A 19,957-nucleotide genomic window follows, 5' to 3' on the forward strand; every position below is an offset into this window, starting at 1 on the left:
GTTAGAACTTGTGAAGGGGTAACAGATGGAAGATGGTCTGTGCTCTTTTAGCAACACTGTCAGCAGAACAGGCTCATCTTGAACTGTTTTATGATGAAAAAGGTGGATTGTGCTTACTAGGGACCCTCGGACAATATTTTTGGTACTCGTGTGCTGGGTACTATAACCATTCATTTCCTTCAGGTGTTTCCCCATTCTCTACTTTCCCTACCCATTGCCCTTCTCCGCTTGATCTATTTTTACATATCCAATTTTCCCTTTTCCTTCCAACCTGTTCTTTTATAGGAGGTGAATGTATCATATACATATAATTTTTTTATGATAGCTGTAGGGAGGATTACTATTTGGGGGAAGGTCTGAAAATATGACAACAAGGGTCCGATAAGTGGCAATCCATAAATTAAAACTTAAACCTAAGAAGGAATTTGAGAGATTAGTAACACCATTGCATTTGTCGTATAGTGCTTGAAAAATAAACCTCTTGCATCAAAAGTTTTTTTGTTTTTAAGGGGACATAATCTCGACCATTTTCACGGCAGCTTGATAATGAAAACGTTTGACCTTTAACAGCTGTGTTACCACTCAAAGCATAATGTAGTACTTTGCCTGTGACTAACAGAATTGTTATATACCTATTAATCTCATTCAAAGTATGTGGTGCTTTATAGTGATTCTTGCTGCAATTGCCCCACTCCATAGAGCCATAAGTACTCTTAAACAACTCAATGGCATTCATTTTTTCAGATTATGTAGCAAAAAAATGGAAGCCTACACCATCAGATTTTAAATCTGTGCCCAGCAAGCTGCACACGTATCTCCAAAAAGTGGGCTTCCCTTAGAGCGATCTGAGCAGGTATCTCTATACATAGGAATCATAGCTACCAATAACATGAAGCCTTACAATGTACAAGGGAAGCTTGCATAGTCACCCCATCTGCCCCAGGTAGATACATCTCAACAGCTACTAATCAGCTTTGTTCATCCACAGCCACACAAGTCAACTATAACTCCTGAGGAGTAGGATACAAAACAAGTCTTTCTTTAGTGTGGCTGTTAACCAAGACTCAAGGGTTCAGTCGTCCAATGATCCAGAAAGAACAGAAAATATATTCTAGTAGAATTAAGTATTTTACTAGTCAAGGTTCAGATCCTGAGTGACCCATGTAGACCTGCAGCCACCACCACGGGAAGCACCATGGGAGGTCCTTTGAAAAGGCAGTCTCCAAAGAGCTCCAGCGGCAAAGACTATGGCGCATTTTATCCATTTGATTAGAGGGTGTGGGCCTTGTTTTTCATTTAACTACCTCAAAAAAAGGAAAAGAAATAAGCAACTTCTTGTCTGAGTGAGCCAAATTTGCTGTAGTTGGGGTGCATTAGCGGAGTTGAAAGGGTAATGCCAGACTTCAGCGTTTTCCTCACCAGCTATTTCCTGTGGTGGAGAGTTGTTTAATAATAGTTACTCCCTGCAGAACTGCCACTGGGTTTACGTTTATTTTAAAAGAAACAAACTGCAATATTAGTAACAGAGAAATCCATTACTAGTAACACTAGTTCAGCAAAAGCTCAAAAATAAAAGAATTGCTCTTTATCGACCATTTATTCAGCATGTCGTCAACAGCAGCAGTTCACATGCAGGAGGTATTATACTTATGAGGGTTTTGCGTTTGGAAATGGACCAGAACAAACAAGAAGCAAAAAATGTTGGTGTTTGGGTCATACAAGTTAAAAGCTACTATGGAATACGTTCTCCAGCCAACTTTTCTGCTGCAAGCAAAGTCTGAAGCCTGTGGCAATACTTGCCCAGCCTTTCCTCGTGAAAACACAGGCTTCTGTTGGTACCTATTACACAAAGCACTCTAAAATAAGTATGAATTGTGACTAAGCTTTAAAAGATAAAAAAATAAATGCCTGCAGGGTACTGCCATTAACCCAGCTAGAGATACATTTTGGGGAAAAAACATTCTCTGTTGTAGATAAGGCGTTGAATACTGCAAAGTGGAACAAACGTTAAAACATTTTACCAACTGGAGGGTTTTGGCAAATGTTTATTTTGCATTAGATTTCCATAAAATATATGGGAAAGAAATAATTTTAATTCCTTAACGAAGATTATAAATACGAGTGTTCTCGTTAGAAATGGGGATCTCTAGTGGGCAGCGGCTGGCGCCGAGGTCCAAATAGGGATCCTTCTTCCTAAGTCAGAGTAAGGGGCTACACCCTTTGATAACCCCTGCTCAACCCGGTGATAATGTAGCACGAGCAGACAGGCCCATCTCAGAAGCACAGTGTTAAGCATTTATGAGCATATACAATGATGCAGGAAGGACGCTACAAAACGGACACCACAAGTAGTTATACGAAATAGTTATCCTTATATAGACTGAAGGGGCCACAATGCACTTAATTACAGATTCCCCTCAAAGCAATAAAGGCACTCAAAAAGCATGTGGAACGGACTTAGTTCGAGGACGGGGTCCATGCGGCCTGGTGATGCACAATGTACCTGAGATTTAAAGGGGCACGGCACGCAGCCTCATAAGGAAGCCGCGGTGATGACAGGCGGACTCGCAGTGGCCACAGCTCCCAGCTGTAGCGGACCGCAGCATGCACTCACGATAATCCTGGGACGGGGCTTAAAGGCGGGCACCCAGTGGCACACCCAGGTGAGAATAAGATCCTCGAAGTGCTAACTAGTGCGGGCACTCAGCAGCACAGCTAGTCGGCTACAGCGGCCTACAATAGCGATTGCCACGATTCTTGTAGGACAGCAAATGCGGGTTCTCAGTGGCGACAGCTTCCTCATCTGCGGCGGCCCACGATAGCGATGATTCTCATAGGGGTGCAAATGCGGGCTCTCAGCGGCAACAGCTCCTCAGCTGCGGCAGCCCGCATTAGCGATTATGTTCCTAGTACGGCAAATGCAGGCAATCAGCGGCACAACTCCTCAGCTGCAGTGGCCCACACCAGCGATACAATGACTTTCAGCCTGCATTCTCCGCAGTAGAACCAGAGGCTCTGGAATTCTCAACAGAGGCCTCACCTGCGAGTAGAATTCCCCTCAAATAGGAATCCGGACGGCTGATGGGTGTAGTCTAATGTCTCTGAGATTTCAGCAGGAGACAAGCTCAAATCAGGCCCTTAGGTAGTTGCTTCTGTAAGATGGATAAAAGTTTCAAAGTCCTTTCCCTCTAATTACACGGACAGACGTCCATCTTGACATCCAGAAGTAACGCACTGTGTAGGGGGTTTAGCACAGATCTTTATACCCCAAAAGTCTTTGTTCTCAAAAAGTCACAAATCAATGAACCCAGCCAGAACCAGTTTGGAGTCGTCCTGGAGCATTTAGTTTACAAGACTGCATCCTGCCTTTCAGGAAGAGGGGGTTTGCCATCAGACGCACAGTGGGAGGTGGAGCCATCATTCACCTTGCCAGGTGCAGCCCTGCTCAGATCGAATGGTCACCCCTCCCCATACTCCAACTGCAGATCTCTCTATTCAATTCAGGTCGGGCTCGGCCTGCCCTGTCCCTCCAAAACCAGACAACCAATACACAACAGCAGAGCACGCTGAAAGGCTTAGGCAAGAAAATACCCACTTTCTAAAAGTGGTATTTGTATTTTCAACCACAGAATATAGAAATATTCTTCACTACCAGATGCACTTTAATATTCTGAGCTCAGGCATGCTAAATTCGGCTTTCCTATCAGGTTCCATGGGTCAATCAGGATTATAGAATGTAATACAGTCAACTGTAATTTTACAATAGGGAGCATTCGAGCTGTGGCACTGAATGGCAGTGGCACAGCGCCCAGAGCATCTAACACCAGCAAACACAGAGAAGAAAGTGGCTGGAGTAGCGATCCTGGTGGCCAAATCCTTTGGGGAACGGGTCCTACAAAAGGAAGCAGAGATCAAAGGCAGGTTACTGGCGCACCGCTTCCTCATTGCAGGGCAGACACTACTGATAGGCTCCATATACGCACCCAACGACGGACAAGAGGCATTTTTACACAGGGCCTTAGAGACGGCCACGGCCAACACGCATCCACACTTATTACTGGGAGGCGACCGTAACCTAGTATTTGACAACACCGGGGACCGGTCGGGTCAACGCTCTGGCCTGGTAGGGGCGCTCTCGACATTGGGTCAAACTCGCCTTGCAGACCTAGGCCTGATCGATTTGTGGCGGCATGCACATCCACAGGCCACAGCATACACTCACTACCCAGCGGCTCATAAACCATCCGCAAGGCTCGATTACTTTCTGTGCTCCTCCCAATTAGCGTCTTGCGCACGAGACGTCGAGATACATCCGGCCTCCCTGTCAGACCACTCTTCGGTGGTGGCTTCCTTTCCGATGCCAACCACACCTCGGCGCCTGCGCAATAGCTTACTACAGAGTCCGGCCGCAACCGAGTGAATCAAGACTGCCCTCAGAGTCCGGCCGTAATCGAGCGAATCAAGACTGCCCTCAGCCAATTCCTTGTTCACAACGCTAACGAAGACACCACTAAAGCCACCCAGTGGGCGGCGCTCAAGGCAGTCCTCCGGGGCGAATTCATCTCACTGGCCATGGCCAATAACAGGGAACACGCACAAAAGAGGGCCGAAATCACCCAACGTGTGGCAGAGCTGGAACAAATGCATCAGCGCACAGGGCGGCCCGAGCGTGGCATCAACTATGCGCAGAGCGAAAGATGCTTGCAGCCCTGGACCAGGATGTGGCCGATTATGCCGCTCTGCGGCCAAGTCATACGTTTTACACAGGGGGGGGGGGAATCGCTGCGGGAGACTACTGGCGAGCAGGCTGCGGGAGCAGCAGCAGAGGCAACACATCGGCACCCTCCAGCTTAGTCACGGCGACCTGATCATGGAGGATGTGGCTATTGCCGCTGCCTTTGGGGACTTTTATGCTGACCTCTATGCGGCAGACCAATTGGATCTGCAGACGGGCCGCGACTACCTGCAGGGAGCGACCCTCCCTTTCTTGAACGAGGCACAGGCGGAGTTCCTCGATCGCACCATAGGTCTGGAGGAAGTGATATCGGCGATATCCAGCCTCAAACTGGGTAAATCGCCGGGTCCGGACGGCTATTCGGCGGCCTTCTATAAGACGTTCTGCCCACAAATAGCCCCCCTATTAGTGACGTATTTACCACCTTCGATCAACCCGGTGCCGTACCTCCGGACCTACTAGAAGCCGCGATATCGGTGATACCCAAGGCAGGCCGAGATCCCACCAGGTGCGGTTCCTACAGGCCAATATCCTTGTTAAACATGGATCTCAAGCTATACACGGGAATCATCGCGAACAGACTCGCCCCATATATGCAGCAATTGGTGGAACCCGATCAAGCCGGGTTTATACCACAGCGGCAAACCAGTGACAATACTAGGCGCGTCCTTTACTTGATAGAGGCTGGGTCTCGAACGAGACCGGCTGCATGCTCCTTACCATCGATGCCCAGAAAGCTTTCGATAGAGTGCACTGCCGTACCTAGACTTGGCACTGCAGAGGTTCGGCATGGGTGAGATTCTCCGCAACCGTATTTTTAACTGTTATCGGCAGCCGACCGAGACGGTCAGAGTCAATGGCCATACCTCTCCACGGTTCCCAATTGGCCGAGGGACCAGACAGGGCTGCCCGCTTTCCCCCCTACTATTCACGTTGTATATGGAGCCGTTAGCGCAACGTATAAGACAGCACAGCCTCATTGAGGGCGTCCCTTTCGGCGTTGACACGCATAAAGTCAGTCTATACGCGGACGACATTTTACTCTCCCTGATGAAACCGATGCAATCCCATCGGACGCTCTTTGTGGAGTTTCATACCTTTGCGCTGGCCTCGGGCTTCAAGGTCAACGTGGGAAAGTCAGAGGCCCGAAACATATCCTTGTCACCAGACGTGCTAGCGGAAGCCAAGGCTGAATTTGACTTATAATGGTCTGACTCTCCCATTCCCTACCTGGGGGTCCTGTTGGCGCAGACTGTGCGAGCTACGGCAGACGCCAATTACACGAGGCTCAGCTCGCGTCTCAACGAGGAACTTAGGAGATGGAAACACCTCACACTCTCCTGGTTGGCCCGCATTGCGCCTACCAAAATGACCTTGTTGCCGCAGATTCCCCTGCGCCCGCCGGCGGGATGGCTTCAAAAGACGCAGTCAGACTTAGCTCGCTATATCTGGAATGGCCGCCGCCCGCGCTTTAAACACTTGATTGCTACACTCCCTCCTGCACATGGCGGAGTGGGAATACCCGACCTCACTCTATACTTTCAGGCCGCCCAGCTGCGCATGCTCGTGGAATGGCACCAACTGGAGTCCAGTAAACACTGGCTCTTCCAGGACCAGGCCGTGGCAGGTCCGCCGCTTCAGGGTGTCCCGATCTTACAGCGCCGCCATAGGCCACCCAATCTCTATGCGTCGCAGATCACGAGCATGGTCCTGAGCACATGGGACAGTGCAGCAGTACGGCGGGGTCTCACTTCATTTCCTTCACCGACGACACCGATCTTCGGCAACCCAGACTTTTCCCCTGGCCTCGACCCTCAAGCGTTCGTGGTTTGGAGGACGACGCCCTGCAGAGACGTGGGACACATGTTTGACCTTAGCGGTATCCTCCCCTTCCAGAAGGTGAAAGAGGATTATGGCATACCGGAGGCGGACCGCCTGCCCTACCTGCAGGTCAGTCACTGGGTCCTACACCCGTCAATTAAACCCGGCGCACAGCGACCCCTCACGCCGTATGAAAAATGGCTGTTGACGCGCACTTCCGACAAAAAGCTGCTCTCTGACCTGTACCAACACCTACTTCTCACCAACATAGTCAAAGTCAAGTCAAGTCAAAGGATTTATATAGCGCACTACATACCCGTAGGGTTTCAAGGCGCTTAGGAAGGGGAGGAGAATTACTTGTCAAAAATCCACGTTTTAAGTTGCTTTCTGAATGCTAGGTGGTTCTGGGTAAGGCGAAGGTAAGCGGGGAGAGAGTTCCATGTTTTAGCAGCCAGGTATGAAAAGGATCTGCCTCCCATGGTGGTCTTGTTGATGCGAGGTACAGTGGCGAGGGCTTGGCTGGACGAACGTAGTTGGCGGGAGGGGGTGTAGAAGGACAGTCGTGAGTTGAGGCATTCTGGACCGATGTCGTAGAGTGATTTGTGTGCGTGGGTAAGCAGTCGGAAAGTGATCCTCTTATTGACTGGTAGCCAGTGGAGGTCTTTAAGGTGACCAGAGATGTGATCGTTGCGTGGGATGTCTAATATGAGTCTGGCTGAGGCGTTTTGGATTCGTTGGAGTTTCTTCTGGAGTTTTGCAGTAGTACCTGCGTAGAGGGTGTTTCCGTAGTCCAGTCGGCTCGTGACCAGAGCGTGGGTGACTATTTTCCTTGTTTCGGAGGGGATCCAGCGAAATGTTTTTCTGAGCATGCGAAGAATGTTGAAGCAGGAAGAGGATACGGCGCTGACTTGTCTGTTCATTGAGAGTGAAGAATCCAGGATGACGCCTAGGTTCCGTGCGTGGTCTGTCGGGATGGGTGCTTTTCCGAGGGCTTCCGGCCACCAGGAGTCGTCCCATGCAGAGGGGGATGTACCTAAGATGAGGACTTCTGTTTTGTCTGAGTTCAGTTTCAGACGGCTTTGTTTCATCCATTCGGCAACTTCTTTCATTCCTTCGTGTAGGTTGGTTTTGGCGGTGCTGGGGTCATTGGTGAGGGAAAGGATCAGTTGAGTGTCATCCGCGTACGAGATGATGTTGAGGTTGTGATGGCGTGCGATGGCCGCGAGGGGGCTCATGTAAACGTTGAAGAGGGTGGGACTGAGTGAGGATCCTTGTGGTACGCCGCAGATGACTTCAGAGGCCTTGGATTTGAATGGTGGAAGGCGGACTCTCTGGGTTCTTCCGGTGAGGAACGAGGTGATCCATTCAAGTGCTTTTCCTTGGATTCCGATGTTTCTGAGGCGCTGTAGAAGGGTGCTGTGGCAGACTGTGTCGAAGGCTGCGGAGAGGTCGAGGAGGATGAGGGCGACTGTGTCTCCATTGTCCAGTAGAGTTCGAATGTCATCTGTTGCTGCGATGAGGGCGGTCTCAGTGCTGTGTTTTGCTCGGAAGCCAGATTGTGAGGGGGTCGAGGGATTTGTTGGCTTCGAGGAAGGCGGCGAGCTGGTTGTTGAAAGCTTTCTCAATGACTTTGGCCGGGAATGGGAGAAGCGAGATGGGGCGGTAATTTTTGAGTTCGGTGGGGTCCGCTGTGGGTTTTTTCAGAAGGGCGGTGAGTTCAGCGTGTTTCCAGTCTTCCGGGAAGGTGGCGGAGTTGAAGGAGCAGTTGATGACGTCTCGGAGGTGCGGTGCTATGACGGAGTCTGCTTTGTTGAAGATGTGGTGCGGACATGGGTCTGTGGGGGATCCTGAGTGGATGGAATTCATCAGGCGGATGGTGTCCTCAGTGGAGATTGGGTTTCAGTCGTTAAGGGTGTTCACGGGGGGAAGATGATCATCAAATGGTAGGGTGGGTTGGTTTCCGGGTTGGTTGTCAAAGCTGTTGTGGATGTCTGCAATCTTGTTGTGAAAAAATGAGGCTAGGGAGTCGCAGAGGGTTTGAGAGGGGGTGATGTCGTTGGAGTTGGCCGAGGGATTGGAAAATTCCTTGACGATGTTGAACAGTTCCTTGCTGCAGATGGGCAGATGTGAGAGAGATCTGGGGAGAGAACTTACACGCAAGGAATGGGAAGGCATATACCACAGGGCCAGACACAGCCTACCACATGGGCCTTACTGAAACACTGACCAAAGTGGTCACTTATTGGTACCATACACCTGAACGCCTACATCGCTGGGACCCCCGAGTTAGCTATCGCTGCTGGAGGGAGTGTGTGGAGCTCGGCACACTAGAGAACCTACTGTGGAGCTGTGAACGTTTACAACCTTACTGGACCTCAATCCTAGACTTAATAGACATGCACCTAGACACACAACTTCCCCGATTCCCCGCCTATGTGCTGCTTGGCCTCCCTAACTCCTTGATGTACCCCCTGAAGTCCATGAGGGGGAGACTTATAGCGATTGCACTGGGGGCAGCGATTACAAAACATTGTGACACACTGGAGGGACACTCAACCCCCTCTGCAACTTGGGTGGCTACATAGGCTCTGGATGGTACTAGGTATGGAGAAATTATCGTTGGCGAGAGCGGGGAAAGGTGCAGAGTTTGCGGAACTATGGCGGCCGTTCTTGACCCTACTCACAGAGGAGTTCAGGGAGCCGAGCTGCCCCCGCTACCTGCGACTGCTGCGCCTTGCAGATACCCCACTCGCAGATCCTTAAAAACAGTCACATAGGCCGAAAGCCGGGAGGTGAGACACCTCCCCGGAAACCCTTTAAGGTGATGTCAGTCTCCTGCTGTTTTCTTACTCAATAGACAAGGAGGGGGGTGGTGTTGGGAGGTGGACTTGTTGGGGTTATTTTTCTTCTGTTTTATGACATAATGCAACCAAAGACGGCTCCTGAACCTTTACAACGCGGCCGGCCCAGTTGGGTGGTAGGCAGCTTGCTGTGTATAACGCAAAATGAATGGAGCTCATTACAGACCTGCCTACATGCCTGTATTGTCATTGGTGGGCCCGTGCCACTTCAAACACGAGCCGCTGTACCTCTTGTGCTGCCTTTTCTCTTAATAAAAAGATTTAACACTAAAATAATCGTTAACCTCTTAAGATGTTCTGGCTATCCACCCAGCCATGTAACCTATTTAGTAGGACAAGCTCTAGGTATTTTACCCGCCCCATTCAACAGGGAGATTGGACTGTAATTGAGGGGGGCTACCTCGATCACTCTTTTTCAATATGGGTACCAAAATGGCTGACCGCCAAGAAGGTGGGACATTATTAGTAGCTAAGGAGTTGAAAACTTCTGCAAGAACTCTAGCCCAAAAGGTGGGAAACCTCTTGGTAAAAATCAGTGGGAACTAGGTCAGGCCTGGCACTTTATGAAAATTCATACTATTCAGCGCTCGTTCTACTTCTGGTATCAAGATATTAAATGCAAAATGCTCCTTATTAAAGGTCTTCTCTAATCAGCTGGGAGTCTAAATCGCCATCGATCTTGACATTACACGAAGCACTCAAGTGTTTCATCCAAGCCTCAGGGCCAATATGGCAATCTAATGTATTTGCTGCCCCCTTCTCCACATGGGTGACAGCTTTTTAGAACTTTTGGCGTTTTTCCATGGACGAGCCCTCTCCCAGGTCTGCTCAGAGGGTGTTTTGTAATGCCAATTTCTTTGTATTTAAAAGGAGTTTGTACTCTTGCCTACATCTTAGAAAGTGTGCTTCACTCTGCAAACTGCGATGTTGTTGAAGCCAAGCTTGCAAGACCAACCTTTTCATGTGGAAACATTCAGCAACATACCAACTACTGTACTTTCTACCAGTCGGACAGGCAACCTCAACCCCGATTTAACCCAAGCAGATATAATGCTTTTATCAGAAAGTCGTATGCCAACATTGTAATGCCACTACTGTCTATCGGGGAGTTTCATGATTGTGGTTCCATATTTTACCATTATTGATTCAAAGATTGGAATTTCATTCTGGTATTTCACCTTATTTTCTTCCTTCTATTAATCGGAGCAATCTCAAACTAGCCTAGTGACATTAGATTTGTTGCAATGTTCATAAGTCAAGGATTGTAAGAGTTATGGAACAGGCGAGGAAAGAAACTTAATCCTGCTCCATATTCTGTACAAGAAACTTGACCCAGAGATGCCCAGTGTTCTTATCAAGGCACGGGTGATTACAGCAGGAGAATTTGCTGAGAGAGAAACAGATGACTTTAAAGACGTAGAAAAATACATTGTACGTGTGTGGAAAACGAGTTCTGATGGTCACACACTTGACTATCTTTGGTAAAGCGAGTTCAAGAGATCAGTCCCGCTAAGTGACCTTCCACTGACGTCCTATTCTGTGAGAGGACTCATTAAAAGAGCATTCTACTTGATCAGAAGATGTGTTAATGTTTTAGAACATGCATATGTAGAGAAAGATCTGTGTAATTGTGGTTGGGAAGATATTGATGAGGTGCTAAAACCTACAAAATTTCTAAAGCCTCTGCCCACAGAACTTACATGTACTTGCAAAACCTGTGCTACAAAAAGATGTCCCTGTCGATAGGCTCTTCTCAAGTGTTCAACATTCTGCAAGCGTACCATGAGTGATTGCCGAAACAAAGTGAACTATGAAAATGTGTCTCAAACAGGAGAACTTGAAAAAAGTAATTGTCAAGGGTCAACTCTTCCCACCGAATCACAATGCAGTATTTCTGAAAATAATGCTGCCAACTCTGCGACTCCCGATGATTCATTCTCTCCCAGCTAAATTAAGTGAGGCTCCTACTAGGCATGCAAGTCAGTGCGGACCAGCAGGTCAATCTTGGCATGTGTACCCAGACTGAGGTTTGATTCCAGACCTTCCTCAGCCAGTTCCTCTGCCTGACAGCAACTCCAGCAATACCCTCTGTGTGCCCCTTCCCGCAGCAGTTGGCCAAAAGGCTCAAGGTATGAGATAAGTAGCCAGGGGGCTCATGACCATCTTAGTAACAACGGCTTACTGGTTATGCACTCACCATTTTGGCTTATCCCACCGCAGTGCTTTATTTTCATTATTTTCACTGTGGTTAACAATACAGAATGTCATGCACCACACGAGTTTATTTTCATACTTTGAAGTCTTCAAACTAATTTCTACACTGCTTTATCGCCAGAGGGATCCAAAAAGTTAACAATGTTTTAACAACCGGGGCATTGATTACTACTAGGGCTGCAGGTTATATAGACTATAAATGACTCCGTTCCATTGGGAAATTATGTTAATTACAATTTAAAAGTGGCTTTTAAGGGAGAGATTCAGATACTTTTGATCACTCAAACGTTTTCTCCAAAATGTAACAAACCGCTTTCATTGCCAAAATAAGACAAAGATTACAATATATAGGCTCCTTCTTACATCTGCATTTTGAGCCAAGTAACAGTATGAGCTCAACAAATAATGATTATTAGGAGGATAACGTCATTAAGAAATAGACCAGGCACAATTACAAGCTTCATGAAGCATGCTCTACTCTGTTGCTGTGTGAGAGATGTCATATTTTTACAGTGAAATTACGATCATACTCGGAAACACGGGATATGTACTTTGGCAGGGTTGTCTACCCTAAATCAATTCTCTTAAGCAAAGCACTTTAAAAATAAAAAAAAATATTGGAAGATTGTTGACAGTAAGCCGAGAAGGTGGCTCAAAATGCTGCACCCGGTTGTATAATTCAGGGAAACCGACACTAGCAACTCTAAAGTCAACAAAAACAGACTGCAGCAACGTATTCAATGAGCGCAATGTTCAATAATGTACAAAAGAAAAAAAAGGGAGGGAGGAAAACAATCAGCCGAATTACCAGAAGCTGTTAAACCATACTAAAGGAAAGTTGTAAAGAATGGCAAAAAAAGACTTTTGCCTTTCTTGAGAAAAGCACAAACAGGATACATTGATTTAGAATTGTGTGGTATTAGCTACAGAAATTGTACTGCAAAATTGTTCATCCGTTCTCTGACTGAAATAGGTCAATTAAAAGACCCAGCAATAAAGCACAGAATGCTTAAGCTTCTGGTGCAAACTTCAGTAGATAGTGGCCAAGCACTCAAACTACTGATAGTAAATGAGGCGAACAAAACACTACTCTCTCAACAGTGACCCTCTACCACCTCAAAACGGGTATACTTTCAGTAAAGGAGTTAGTCGATGCTTCACAACTCGTCTAGCAAAAAAGTCTAAAGGGAAATTTGACAAGCATTTTCTAGTCGGCAGGCAACTACAAGTGACACTATAGATACCATTTTCAGCAGAGGGTACCAACATAGATCGCAATCATCCTATAAATCTTTTAATGCATAGTACTGCAAAATACATTGCTGGTACTAATGCTTCTAAATGCAGTCTCTCTGCCATGGGTGTAATGGTTAAGAGCCATTTTATGGTGTTAGAAACACTTATAATAGTGGTTGGCTGGTAATGGTACATCACTCCTCTGCTGAACAGACGTGATTAAAAAACGCCACTCAGCAATTTTGCCTCAATTGCTTTACAAAGAAAAACGCCTTTTCAGCATTAAACCTGTCGGCTACACATGAAGCAAGGATAAAAACCAGCCTACGACAAACATTCTAGAAAGAGCTGACACGTTAATGTCAAGCAAATTGCAAACAAAAACACTGCACATCACTTAGGACTGCAAGTCACGCATCGTGCTTGCAGAAACACAAAACAACGAAAGATAGGTACTTACAAAACATTGCAAGAACACCGCAAAGTGAAAGTGGTGCTGTGTTTATGGGTTTTATAGATACCCCTGACGAAGGGAAATCCTTTTTCCCGAAATGCATTGGGTGCATTTGTAAATAAAGTCGTGACATGTGGAAACACCTCCTGTGTGTAATTATTCTTGAAGCAAATTTCGGCATGTATAAAATAAATCGATTAAAAATGGAATAGAATTAAAGGGTACATAAATTGAAGAATATATATTGATAAACTTGATTTATTGGATTCATTTGCCAATCTAAAGGCCAGTCCCAACATATTCCGACACCTTATAGTCAGCTGCCAAACTTTTGGTTTTGTCGGTGCTTTCATTCATAGGATTTGTTGCGGAACGATACTTGTGTTACCCAACAACAAGTGTATTCAAAAACCATAACAAAACAAGGACCGGCAAAACCAAAGAGGTGACAGCCAGTTGCAAGGTGTTTACATGTTAGGACTTACCTATACACATTTTTGACTGGAAAGATATTAAACTAAATGCGGTAAATATGGGCACTGTCATGTAATGGACACGAATTGAGAGACAATATGACTGACGAAGTGAAGAGGGGGAAATTAAGATTCTTTGCTAAGAATAAAGAAGAGGTTAGGATAAGCGGCACATTAATACTGAGAACAGAATGTAATTATTACAGAGCGGAGGCCGCAGGTAGAGTGCATAGGACAATCAAAGAGACAAAAAATACGGGGTCAGTTTTTAGATGCACAGAGCCCAGAGTCAATCTGCAGGGCACAGGACTCCAGAGGGAAGGTCGTCTGGCCTACGGGCTATTGTGGTTACAGGAATGCTGGGCGACAGTAGCCCAAAAAAAAGTGTAATTATAGGCTGTCAAGTACAGGAAAGTGGAGAGTGTCGACTTTTCTGTGGGCCACGCCAAGGCCGACGGATGTGCGGCATTGCGCAGGAGAATGGATCAGACCATGACCTACAGTCGCGGATAGCTCCCTCTTTAGTTTAGAGGTCGCTGGGTGCGTCAATCGCTCGTGCCCAGATCACCAGAATGTCCCTCGGCAGCATACTCGCCCTAAACACAACACTTGTACCGTGCGCCAACCACGTCCCCTGCCTCACACACAATACTCCGTGACCCCGCCCCCTCAATACACTCCTTGTCCAACCAGGGGGCACTGTACGGTACCTAGCACTATGATTGGCTGACGTCTAAAACTGGGACTCCCCTCTCCGCGTCCTCGAGAAGAAGCTCGTGCCCCGCTTTAATCGCCGAGTCCAGGAGAATGTATAGGAACTCGGCTAACGAGAGTGAGGTCACAGACTCTGACGCCTGGCGCTAATTCATGCTCCTAGGTGTCGTATGCCTAAAAGTGAAGACAAAGAGGGAAAAACCGGGATAAAAGTATAAAATCTGTCACGCACCTATTCGCCGAGGCGGCTGTACCCCTTTTACCCTCCACCGCTGGTGCTGCTTCGTTTCTTCGTTGACCCGGTGCGAGGACCACGTGTTCTGGAAAGTGGGGTCCTCTCCAGCTCTCGCCAGGGGTTGAAGTGACCCAAGACAGGACGAGTGAGGGCAAAACAGAGCTGGGAGGCGCCAATGTGACTCACTGCGCCTGCGCGCGTACAACCGCCCAGTTCGGTCTTTAGCTCTAGCTTTGCCCCGCCCACTAGTAGGGGTGAGGCTCGTGATGTAGGGCGGTTGTGTTACGGACGTGAGAACTGTAGGGACACCGGACATCTTAGAGTCAGTCGCAGAGGTCAATATTGAACTAGAGCACTAACTTTGCTCAGAGTACGTGTCAGAATCGAGCGCCATGTTTCTGGATACAATATCCTTGGAAGCCTCTAGTTTCATTTGCATCAGCCCGATTTCCACGCAGCTCGGGAAGCTCACCCATCATTCTATTTATAACTATCACATTTCCCAGCTCCATGCGGGACTAATTAGGCTAGTCTCGTTTTTTTTCCTGAGAATTCTGGGAATGGCTCCATAAAGAAGATAAGGAACCTTTTACCACAGCAGGAAGTCGGGGCACCCAGTCTGAAAGGGACGGAGCTAAAAGAGAAATTTCTTTCATATTAGTATGATCGCGGCACCCGCGCTTTACTTTTAAGATTTTTGCAAGTAAAGCGGGGGTGCCGCGATTATACCAACATGAAAGAAATAGAAAAAACATCTATTTCTTTTATTTTAGTATAATCGTGGCACCCACGCTTTACTTGTAAAATGTTATAAGTAAAGCCCGGGTGCCGCGATTATACCAAAATGAAAGAAATAGATGCTATTTCTATTTCTTTCATTTTGGTATAATCGCGGCACCCGCGCTTTACTTTTAAAAAGTTACAAGTAAAGTACGGGTGCCGCGATTATACCAAAATGAAAGAAATAGATGTGTTTTCTATTTCTTTCATTTTAGTATAATCGCAGCACCTGCGCTTTACTTGTAACATTTTAAAACTAATGCGCGGGTGCCACGATTATACCAAAACGAAAGAAATAGATGTGTTTTCTATTTCTTTCATTTTAGTATAACCACGGCACGCACGCTTTACTTGTAACATTTTAAAAGTAAAGCCCGGGTGCCGCGATTATACCAAACTGAAAGAAATAGATGTTTTTTTTATTTCTTTCGTTTTGGTATATTCGCGGCACCAGCTTTACTTTTAAAATGTTACAAGTAAAGAGCGGGTGCCGCGATTATACAAAAATGAAAGAAATAGATGTGTTTTCTATTTCTTTAATTTTAGTATAACTGCTGCACCCGCGCTTTACTTGTAGCATTTTAAAAGTAATGCGCGGGTGCCGTGATTATACCAAAATGAAAGAAATAGATGTTTTTCTACTTCTTTCATTTTAGTATAATCGTGACACCCGCGCTTTACTTTTAAAATGTTACAAGTAAAGAGCGGGTGCCGCGATAATACCAAAATGAAAGAAATTGAAATGCATCTATTTCTTTCATTTTAGTATCATTGTGGCACCCGCGCTTTACTTGTAACATTTCAATAGTAATGCGCGGGTGCAGCGATTATACCAAAATTAAAGAAATAGATGTGCTTTCCTCTTCCCTAATCACATACTACTCCTGGACACCCACAGAGTGTGCTTTCCATAGAATTCATTACACATCTGCCCGGGCACTAAGAACCCAACACAGCTTTAGCAGTGATATAAAATGTTACTAACAGCCACACCTTATACCATCCAGAGACTCAAGGACAACTGTGTGGAGTAAAATTCCTATACTCTGTATTTTGGTTAAGTGCAACATTTTTATAACAAGAGCCATTAGAAACAAGCATTGTCCACTATTTCTCCTTTCAAGCTCCCAACATGTCATGGGCTTTGAACCTTACTACAGCACCCGCGCATTACTTTTAAAATATTACAAGTAAAGCGCGGGTGCCGCGATTATACTAAAATGAAAGAAATAGATGTGTTTTCTATTTCTTTCATTTTAGTATCATCGTGGCACCCGCGCTTTACTTGTAACATTTTAAAAGTAATGCGCGGGTGCAGCGATTATACCAAAATTAAAGAAATAGATGTGTTTTCCATTTCTTTCATTTTAGTATAATCGCGGCATTGCGCTTTACTTGTAACATTTTAAAAGTAAAGCGCGGGTGCCGCGATTATACTAAAATGAAAGAAATAGATGTGTTTTCTATTTCTTTCATTTTGGTATAATCGCGGCACCCGCGCTTTACTTTTAAAATGTTACAAGTAAAGAGCGGGTGCCGCGATAATACCAAAATGAAAGAAATAGAAACGCATCTATTTCTTTCATTTTAGTATCATTGTGGCACCCGTGCTTTACTTGTAACATTTTAAAAGTAATGCGCGGGTGCAGCGATTATACCAAAATTAAAGAAATAGATGTGTTTTCCATTTCTTTCATTTTAGTATAATCGCGGCATCGCGCTTTACTTGTAACATTTTAAAAGTAATGCGCGGGTGCCGCGATTATATCAAAATGAAAGAAATAAAAAACACATCTATTTCTTTCATTTTGGTCTAATCGCGGCACCCGCACATTACTTTTAAAAGGTTACAAGTAAAGCGCGGGTGCCGCGCTTATATCAAAATGAAAGAAATAGAAAACACATCTTTTTCTTTCATTTTAGTATAATCGCGGCACCCGCGCTTTACTTGTAATATTTTAAAAGTAATGCGCGGGTGCAGTAGTAAGGTTCAAAGCCCATGACATGTTGGGAGCTTGAAAGGAGTAATAGTGGACAATGCTGGTTTCTAATGGCTCTTGTTATAAAAATGTTGCACTTAACCAAAATACAGAGTATAGGAATTTTACTCAACACAGTTGTCCTTGAGTCTCTGGATGGTATAAGGTGTGGCTGTTAGTAACATTTTATATCACTGCTAAAGCTGTGTTGGGTTCTTAGTGCCCGGGCAGATGTGTAATGAATTCTATGGAAAGCACACTCTGTGGGTGTCCAGGAGTAGTATGTGATTAGGGAAGAGGAGTTGGCATAACGACAAGGGGGTCACACTATAATTTTGGGAACCGGGGTCAAGTCTCAGCAAGGACGCGCAACATCCTGTGATTTCGGGAAAATCACTTAATCTCAAAATTAATGTGTTCTCATATCATACAACTGGTACTCAGGTAAAGCGCTCTGAAACCCAATACATTCGGGTCAAGTTTGCACTATATAAAACTCTGTAAAAACAAAAAAGTGGTCATATAACCTTCTTTTGTTTGGCCTTGCATAAGGGGAAGATAATGCACTATTCTTCAGAGTTGTATATTCAGTAATACACTATTCTTCAGAGTTATATATATTCAGTAAGGACCAGGGGTTGACCTTTGTGCAGAAACTATAATCGTTGCTCTTAAGCAAGTGCTTGTATGTGGTACAGAAGCAGATTTACTTTACAAACAAGGCCCCTCTAACAGAAGAGACATTCCAGTGCAAGAGTGGCATAGTCCATTCTTAGTAGGACAAAGGTAAGAACTGGTACTGCTAGGGTTGCTCTCCACCGAGCCTGCCATTGTGCACAGTGCTGCCACTATGCACAGTACACGTCTGTTGATCTGTACATCCAGGATTATTTTCTAAATGTTCTGATGCTGGGGCCGTACAGGGCTTCCGTTTTACACAGTGTTTGTAGGGCTTCTCGGTCACAGCACTGTTTGTCCGTTGGGATGCTCTTTCGCATAGTGATGTCCTGGGGACCCCTTTGGCACAGGCCTTCATTGTGCTTAAATCTGTCCTCGTGCACAGTATAGCATCTGCGCATGGGTCCCTTGTGCACAGTGCTTTCACCGCGCGCATTTATGTTTTTGCTCTAGGTCCTCGTGCACTATGATACTTCCCTCCGGCGTTTTCTTGTGTACGGAAAGAAACCTGTGATTTGTGCTGTTTTCTTTTTAAGATTTTTTTTTTGCACACTGCTGAATGTGTCCGGGGTGCTGTCCTTGCGCACGGTGCTTGTGTGCTGCTTAGTACAAAGTCTAAGATCGGGCACTAGGACCCGAGGGAGCTCGCTTTGCATGAGTGGCGGGAAAAGGGAAGTGATGTAACTGCTGGGAGTTGAGTCGGGTCAGAGTGAAGAAGCGAATGAAGTTTTGAAGCCTGTATGCCATGCAAATCCAGCAGAGACATCCAGTGAGAATGATAACAGGTCTGCAGTAGGGCGCCCCGATTTCCAAACAGAGGCGCAAGTGGAAATGTCTCCCAGAGAAGACCCTCCTATGTCAGCAAAAGCGGGTGAGCTACCGAATGCAACACGTTGCTCATTCCAAGGCCGCCCGGTGCGCAGGTTTGACCTGCTAGGGCCCCCTTGTGCTCAGTGCAGATTTTCCCCAGGAACTCTCGGTGTGCTGTGGTGTCCTGGTACAAGAAATGTTTTTCCCATGTAACTCCTTGTTCAAGTCCCGGAAATGGAAAATTAGAAGTGCAGGTTCTCTGTATCAGAGTACCTGCTTGTTTTTGGGAAGTGCCAGTACTCTCCAATTAAAAGTATTACGTCTCCTGCGGGGGTGGGTCAGTGACCGGAACACTGCCCCCGCAATACTTGCAACAGACAGGACCTGCCCATGGAGTGCCCTGCGGGTGGGGTCACAGCCCAGATGACTGCCCCTCCCCCCTCAGCGATACAAAAGGGGATGCTGGACGGAGCGTTTGAGCAAATCAAACACTCACCCCCAGTCAACTGATCTGGGTTTAATCCATCACCATTCTTTAGCTCACTCCACCACCCCAGTTCAGACGCGAGTCCCTTGCTCACTTTGCCACTGGATTCAAGCTAGCCTGGCTGATGACGGCTGCAATGCCAGAAACCGGTCCAGAATGCTTGGTTACGGTCCAGGGAAGACATGGCTTTGGCAGTTCGGGCTGGACTGTTCCCATGAGGCACAGGGTCAGATTGATTTGCATATGGCCATGTCTGAACTGGGGTGGCGGAGTGAGCTAAACAATAATGATGGATTAAACCCAGATCAGTTGACTGGGGGTGAGTGTTTGATTTGCTGAAACGCTCCGTCGATCATCCCCTTTTGTATCGCTTTGTTCGCCCTAAGTTGGCAGGGTATGCTCAGACGTGAGTCCCTTGTTCACTTTGCCACTGGATTCAAGCTAGCCTGGCTGATGACGGCTGCAATGCCAGAAACCGGT

At 46.4% G+C, this 19,957-nt stretch overlaps 1 protein-coding gene across 4 annotated transcripts in view; it reads right to left on the reverse strand.

The window, feature by feature from the left end:
• The window catches only part of OGDH (oxoglutarate dehydrogenase), a 514,759-nt gene extending 499,776 nt beyond the window's left edge, over positions 1–14,983 (reverse strand). For 2 of the 4 annotated variants that reach the window (XM_086943424.1, XM_086943427.1), the window contains exon 1: positions 14,741–14,877. The gene's annotated coding sequence lies outside the window, so the exon portion shown is untranslated. Of the gene's footprint in view, positions 1–14,740 lie in introns of all 4 variants that reach the window. The other 2 variants (XM_086943425.1, XM_086943426.1) reach the window with 2 other exon arrangements.
• Between the last annotated feature and the right edge of the window lie 4,974 nt (positions 14,984–19,957).

This window comes from Lissotriton vulgaris, chromosome 11, assembly GCF_964263255.1.
Source record: "Lissotriton vulgaris chromosome 11, aLisVul1.2, whole genome shotgun sequence".
NCBI lineage: Eukaryota > Metazoa > Chordata > Amphibia > Caudata > Salamandridae > Lissotriton > Lissotriton vulgaris.